Below are 8,350 nucleotides of genomic sequence, written 5' to 3' on the forward strand. Positions count from 1 at the left end.
GTGGAGGATGATACACCCAGGAGTAAGAGATTATAGTGCATGCCCCATCTGAAATATTGGGTGAATTTCGTACTTACTATAGAGATTTATATAATTAAAAAAAAAAAGTGAACACAAATTTATAAAATCAGACAATTTAGATAAATATAGCTATTTAGCTATAAAAATCTCTAATGAGGAACAGAGGGTTATGGATCAGAACATTAAGGGTGCATGCACACCACGTTTTTGCAATACAGTTCCCATATCAGGTTTTTGATGAAAAACGGATTCCTCAAAACCTGACTAAACTGTATGAAAACGTGTGTACAAATTTTAACCCATATACGGTTGAAAACCGTATACAGTTTGAAAAATGACATCCGGTTGCATCCGTTCTTTAAGAAAAAAACGTATAAGTTTTTAACTTTTCACTCCATTTTGAATAAAGTTTCACTTGTTTGATTGAAATTCCAAGAAAAAAATTGTGCAAAGTCAAAAACCGCATGGTGAAAACCTGATGGAACCGTATGCACATACAGTTCTGTATGGTTCCCATTGACTCCCATGTTATAAAAAAATATATATACGGTCTAATACAGTTTTTCACCCGGACCAAAAAACGTGGTAGACTACAGTTTTGGGTACGGTTAAAAAACTAGACAAGACCGTATGAGATGCAAAACGGACTAAACCGGATGATGGGTTTGAGGGTGCTTTAACACCCATATCGGCGATCGCAGCAAATTCAATTCAGATCTGCGATTTGTCACTATTCCGGGCTGATCGGGTCTCTGGTGACCCGGAAGCCAGGAAAATAGGGATGGTTGGAGCTTTCAGTGACAGCCCCGATCATCCTAAGGGATAGGAGCAAGGTTGCAGTGGTGCCACCTCCTACTATCCCCTGCCATTAGTCAGCAATGACTACTGACCAATGGCAGTTGAAGACGTGGGGTTACCATGGAAACCCCCCACTCTGTCCACCCCTGGATGTCGGGCAGAACGGGGGAGAAGATGGCGGCCGGTACCTGGGGAAAAGATGCGGTGGGGACCGCCAATCATCGGTGGCATCAGCGGAGATCAGCGGCAGAGGTAGGGAGGCGACGGCACGGAGCATCAAGGAAGGTGGCAGTAAAGCGATATTTACTGCTGCCTTCCTAGTGGTTGCCAAACTGCAACCTTTGGCTGTCTGGGCATCCTGGGAGTTGTAGTTTTGCAACATCTGGAGGGTCACAGTTTGGAGACCACTATATACAGTGGTGCCCAAACGGTAGCCCTCCAGATGTTGCAAAACTACAACTCTCAGCATGCCTAGACTGCCCAGGCATGCTGGGAGTTGTAGTTCTGTAACATCTGTCCCTTCAGATTTTGAAATTTTCATGAAAATTTTGAAAATTGTTGCTATACTTTGAAACCCTCTAATGTCTTCAAAAAGTAAAATAGGTAAATTTCATGATGCCAACATAAAGTAGACATATTTTATTTGTGAATCAATATAAAATTTATTTGGATTATCCATTTTCCTTACGGGCAGAGAGTTTCAAAGTTCGAAAAATGCAAAATTTTCTAAATTTTCATGAAATTTGGGGATTTTTCACCAAGAAAGGATGCAAGTTATGCCAAAAATTTACCACTAAAATAAAGTAGAATATGTCACGAAAAAACAGTCTCAGAATCAGAATAATCGGTAAAAGCATCTTAGAGTTATTAATGCATAAAGTGACGGTGGTCAGAATAGCAAAAAATTGCTCCATCCTTAAGGTGAAAATGAGCTGCGTCCTTAAGGGGTTAATATTTAAGACATTTATGCATACGGCAATACCATGTGTCTGTCTCTCTAAGTGGTAATACCTCTGACATGCTTTTACTGAGTGAAGCGTTTAAGAAATCGTTTTCTCATAACATATTGTATTTTATATAAGTGGTAAATCTTTGTCAATACATGCAGCATTTTTTATAAAAAAAAACTCCAAAATAAGTTTTTTTACATTAATAATTTTTTATAGCGTTTACTCTGCGGTGAATATTAGGCTATCTTCATTCTGCGGGTTAGTACAATTATGGCGATACACATTTTATATAGCTTTTTATTTCTTCCTTTTTACAACAAAATCCTTTTCTTCTCTTTTTTTTTTTGTGTTACCATGTTCTTTTTTTATTTTTTCATCCAACACCATTGTGTGAGGGCTTTTTTTTTTTGCACAACAAGCTGTACTTTTTATTGGTACCATTTTTGTGATACATACTACCTTCTGATAATTTTTATTCCACGTTTTGGATGGAAATTTGCGATTTTTGGGTTGTTTTCTTTACAGCATTCAGCATGCGGGATAAAAAGAATTATCATTTTATTGTACAATTCATAATTATTTTTTTTACTATTTATTGATAAACTGATTCTTTTTATACTTTTTTTTTCCGGTTATACTATGCTGCAGTACATCTGTACAATAGCACAGCATAACTGTTAGTATTAGGCTTCAAACCGCAGATTTTCCATGCAGAATACCACGGAAGAATTCCACTGAAAATTCCACCGAAATTTACTTTGCCTTTTACTTCAACAGGATTCTGCTGTCCCAGCAAAATTTCTGCATTCTGCAAAAATGGAAGGTGGTGACCGAAAGGGGTGAGGGAGGTGTTTTGCTAATAATACCTAGCTATTCTATCTACAGTATCTACCAAGCAACATAGCTGCCTACCTATCTTGCTGTGTTCCTACTTATCTGACACCCTAGCTACCCAACCTACCTAGCTGGCTTTCTACTTACCTAGCTACTTACCTGGCTATCTACCAAGTCATTTAACTACCTAGTTACCTACCTACCTTGCTATTTCCCTAACTACCTTGCTACCTTCCTGGCTAGCAACCTAGCTACCTACCTAGTTTCCAATCTGCCTGGCAACTTACCTATCTACCTGGCTAATTACCTACCATACTGGCTACCTACATAGCTTCCAACCTACATAGCTATATTTAAAACTACCTGGCTGGCAACCTGGCTACCCACCTAGATACATACCTACCTACGTGGCTACTTACCTACATAACTGGTTACCTACCTACCAAGCTACCTGGCTATTTAGTTAACTACCTGACTACCTACCTGGGTAGCAACCTAGTTACCTACCTAGATACCTACCTAACTGGTTATTTACCTAGCTACCTAACTATCTGACTTTACCTACATGCTATCTACCTAGCTACCAATCCACCTAGCTACCAACTTACCTAGCTAGCTAAAAACCAACCTACATACCTTATAGACACTGATTTGAATAGGGACCTTCCATATGATAGAATATGCCTTTTATTAAGTTCCAATAAAATATTGACTTACACTGCAAAATATACAGGCTGGCACCGGTCAACTATGGTTTAGCACACATTTATCATATTGCACTTGAGTATAAGTAGCCTTTCAGGATAAACTCCATATAAAGTGCAAAAACAGTGAATAAAAACACACAAGATATATATACACAAAGAATTCCAACTGTAGGTATGGTCCAGGTTCATCTTCTATTCTGTTCTCATTTTCGGTCAAAGCTGAGTTTTTTTTTTTTTTGTTACATGGCATAAATTCCTTTATGTATCGACATGTTCACATTTATGCCACTGTTCACATGTAACTCTGTTTATTCACTGTGACTACATTCATTCCAGAGATGGTAACTAGCATTCACATGTACCAGTTATTTCTCCGTGCCACTGTTCACACATATGAAAGTTTTTTAGTCCGTGGATATTCCGTTGCAAACAAACAAGTACGCTCTCCTCTCCTTAGTCACTGTTAGTCCGATATTCCAGTATTTATATTGTTCTTTTATGGTAACTAACATGGTGACTGCTAACAGATCGAACTAACCATAGTGACTAAGAAGAGTGTAATTGTTTGTTTGCAATAGAATATCCACCTACTAAAAAGCGTTCATATGTGTGAACTGTGTGAAGAGTAACATGTGAACAGTGGCATAAATGAGAACATATTGATATATAAAGGAATTTATGTCATGTAACAAACTCAACTTTGACTGAGAACAGAATAGAAGATAAACCTGGACCATACCTCCTGTTTGAATTTTTTGTGTATATATCTTTGCACTTTTTATGGAGTTTATCCTAAAAGTCTACATATACTCAAGTGCAATATGATAAATGTGTGCTAAACCATAGCTGACTGGTGGTGGCCTGTATATTTTGTAGTGTAAGTCGATATTTTATTGGAACTTAATAAAAGGTATATTTTATTGTATGCAAGGTCCCTATTCAATTCAGTATCTATATTATTAATGTACTGGGAGATCCACCATTTTAACTACCTGGCTACCTATGTAGCAAGCTAGCTGTCTGCCTACCTAGCTGCTTACCTACTTGGCTTTCAAGCTACCTGTCTACCTACCCACCTATCTTGCTAACAACCAACCTAGCTCCCTACATACCTATTTATCTGCCTAGCAACCAAACTAGCTAACTGTATGGCTATCTACTTAGCTAGCTAATAACCTACCTAAAAACCTACCTAACTATTCACCTACCTACCTATCTAGCTAACAACCAGCTTAGCTACTAACATACCTAGCTACCTACGTAGCTAGCAACCTACCCATTTAGCTAGCAACCTACTTACCTGCCTACCTATTTAGCTAGCTAACAACCTACCTACTTTCTGATGTATTTACCTACTGGGGGGGGGGTGTCTACAGTGGGTGATGGGCCTACTTAATGGGGGATCTACTATCCTAATTATAGGAGTGCAGTGCACTGGAAAAATGAGGAGTCTAACATATTTTTCCTGCAGATGCTTAAAGAGATGTTTTTTTGGTTGGAAGGAGTAGTTATGTCGGTCTGACCAGATGCAGAAGAAAAGGAAAGAGGACATCGTTGATCAGAAATGACATTGCCTGTGAGTCCCTAGATGTAACTATAATAACTTATATGGTATACAGATCCCGTGTACAGCTGGTATCTACCTTTATATGGTCCTGTATACAATTACTTATATGGTATACAGGTCCAGCAACAAGGTCCAAGACCACAGCACCAAAAATTGAAAACTCTGTATATGTGCAAAAGAGCTGTAGTTTATTGGTTCTCCAAAAGCTTTTTTTGAGGTATTGTTTATATTCTGGTATTATTGCTTTTGTTAGTCTGTATACAGTGGTTGTTTTTACTCAGTATGGTGGTATTATTCAGTCTTTGTGTGCGGGTATAATTTGTTCCATGTATACTGATATTATTGGTAATATTTAGAGATGAGCGAACTTACAGTAAATTCGATTCGTCACGAACTTCTCGGCTCGGCAGTTGATGACTTTTCCTGCATAAATGAGTTCCGCTTTCAGGTGCTCCCGTGGGCTGGAAAAGGTGGATACAGTCCTAGGAGACTCTTTCCTAGGACTGTATCCACCTTTTCCAGCCCTCCGGAGCACCTGAAAGCTGAACTAATTTATGCAGGATAAGCCATCAACTGCCGAGCCGAGAAGTTCGTGACGAATCGAATTTACTGTAAGTTCGCTCATCTCTAGTAATATTGGTCTCAGTATTCAGGATTTGGTCAGTAGTGTTGCTCACGAATATTCGCAATTCGAATATTATTCGCGAATATCGCATATTCGCGAATTCACGAATTTCGCGAATATAGCGCTATATATTCGTAATTACGAATATTCGTTTTTTATTTATTTTTATTTTTTTCACAGTACACATCACAGTGATCACCCCTCTCTGCTTCCAGCTTGTGTGGTGTAAAGAAGGCTGTAATACTACTGTGTGAGACTGGCGTGCGAAAATTCGCATATGTAAATTTTCGCATATGCGAATTTTCGCGTATGCTAATTTTGTATATGTTAATTTTCGCATACGCGAATTTTCGTATACGCGAAAATAAAACGAGAATATAACGAATATGCGAATATATGACGAATATTCGTCCATATATTCGCGAATATTCGCGAATTCGAATATGGCCTATGCCGCTCAACACTATTGGTCAGTAATTATCATAGAAATATGTATGGTGATTTTATTCCTCCTTGTATACTGGTTTTAATGCTTACAATTGTCCTCTTCTATAAGACTTTTACTTACGGGACTTATTTTTTGCTCTGTGGTCTGAAGTTTTTTTATCGGTATCATTTTTGTTTTGATGGGACTTTTTGATCACTTTTAATAAACTTTTTTCTGGTATTTGAAATGACCAGAAATCAGCAATTATGGACTTAGGTATTTTCTTAAATTTACAACATTCACCATGCAGTATGATTAATGTTATATTTTAATAGTTTGGACATTTCCACATGCAGCGATACCAAATAGGTTTATTTTTGTTTGCACTTATTAGGGGAGGGACGTGATCACTGATGTCCGGCATTAGCAATATATGAAGAGAGCTCAGCTTCATACAGCCAGACTGCTACCACGGCATACATGTACACCATGTTTCGTCAAGGTGTTAATGGTGCCTACACTAACCCGTCGTCCTGACTAAAGATGAGCGAACTTACAGTAAATTCAATTCGTCACAAACTTCTCGGCTCGGCAGTTGATGACTTATCCTGCATAAATTAGTTCAGCTTTCAGGTGCTCCAGTGGGCTGGAAAAGGTGGATACATTCCTAGGAAAGACTCTCCTAGGACTGTATCCACCTTTTCCAGCCCACCGGAGCACCTGAAAGCTGAACTAATTTATGCAGGAAAAGTCAGCGACCGCCGAGCCGAGAAGTTCATGACAAATCGAATTTACTGTAAGTTCGCTCATCTCTAGTCCTGACCTCACACACACACACAGCCTACCTCCCACAGTCCTGAAGAATCCCTATCTCTTGAATTCACTGCTCTCTGAGGTACCTGTGATGAGGAGCTTATATTATCATGCAAAATTGAGTGGTTCTGCCTCTTTTGGTCCCTCCCCTTTTTCTGGCTCCTCCTTTTGCAAAGCCACACCCAATTACAATGCTATCTCCCCCCCCCCCCCAGATTTGTGGGGGTTCCTACGCCCCTGCGGACGGAGGTCCCCTCACCTGCCTCTGGCCGTCTCCTGGAATGAATATTCATTGCTGCGGGTCATGTGAGCACTGCGCCGACATGACGGCAACAATGAATATTCAAATTGAGCCGGCAGGCCCGCCTCCAGCACGCAAATCACTGAAGATGGAAGAAGATCTTCAGAGGGACAGATGTCCGGAGTGCAGGTACATACTTAACCCATTAACCCCTCATCGGTCTCCTGTTCACCCACCCTAACCCAGTGTATTGGGATTAGTGTGGGTGAACAGATGACCGTTTTCCTTTAAAGGATATGGAAAAGTGGCTGAAGACTGGTGTTATCTTAAGTAGATAGACCAATGACCAGCAATAAAATGCTCCCCTAATGTTTCTTCCCTAATGTGTCTGTCTATGGGTTTGTGTTGGTCTTGCCTGTTTGAGGATTGCTATTGTTATGTAAGGCTATATACATCTATCTATATATAATATCTATATATAATATCTATCTATGTATCCTCTTCTCTGTTTTGTGTTTGGACGTGTGTATATGCTATAAGGAGTTAAATAGAAATTGAACACTAATTAGACATATATGTCTAATAGTAAAATGGATAATACATACCATTTGGTTATTGATTTATTACATTCTGAGCCATGAGTTGATAGGTAATGCATAGATAATGTATACATCCACACATAGATTTAACACTAAATACAAGTTCACCTCTCCTAGGTTATCGCTTCTCCCAGGTAATGTAACTTTTTATTGTTTTGTTCACGGTTTTGCGAAAACATGGATTCATTTTCCTAAGTCAAAGCAGCATCAATTTAGTTATTTATTCCTAAAGAATACAATAAAGGATGGAGACTGAACCACAAAGAGGCCATTGAGGACATCGCATAGAACTTCTCGCTTCACAGATCTCATTTAATAAGCAGCTCAAAGCAAATCAGTAAGAGACCCAAGAGATATCTACAAGACACATACTATACAATAATGAGCTGCTGTGCAAACCATTTCATTTTCACTTGTCACTTGTCCCTCTGCTTCCCCGTCACTCCTGGTTTACCTGAGAAAAGTGACACTTGGGAGAATATTGTCTCTGTGTTTCTTAAAACAAAGATCACACAGGAGATCTACCACACCGCTTCAGAAGGTTTCACCTGACGTGGAGCTGAAATATCTTAATCATTTTACCCTCTGTTCATTTGAGACATTGTTTAGTAATAGATTTAAGACAATGAAAATCTCTTCTTTCTAATCCTATTACTCAGGGCCGGTCTTAGACTGCATGGTGTCTGCTGTAAATTGTGTTTTGGTGCCCCCACCCCATTTTTCATTGTAAGGCTCCTGGTGTACACCTTTAACAGAAAGGTTTAAATG

At 39.0% G+C, this 8,350-nt stretch overlaps 1 long non-coding RNA gene across 1 annotated transcript; it reads left to right on the top strand.

Moving 5' to 3' along the window:
* Positions 1 to 986: 986 nt before the first annotated feature.
* On the top strand, positions 987 to 7,039 carry LOC130312949 (uncharacterized). The gene is made up of 3 exons (XR_008860995.1): positions 987 to 1,071; positions 2,547 to 2,592; positions 6,958 to 7,039. It is a non-coding gene; the product is annotated as an uncharacterized LOC130312949 (long non-coding RNA).
* Positions 7,040 to 8,350: the final 1,311 nt, after the last annotated feature.

The sequence above is a fragment of the Hyla sarda genome, chromosome 1, assembly GCF_029499605.1.
Source record: "Hyla sarda isolate aHylSar1 chromosome 1, aHylSar1.hap1, whole genome shotgun sequence".
Classification (NCBI taxonomy): domain Eukaryota; kingdom Metazoa; phylum Chordata; class Amphibia; order Anura; family Hylidae; genus Hyla; species Hyla sarda.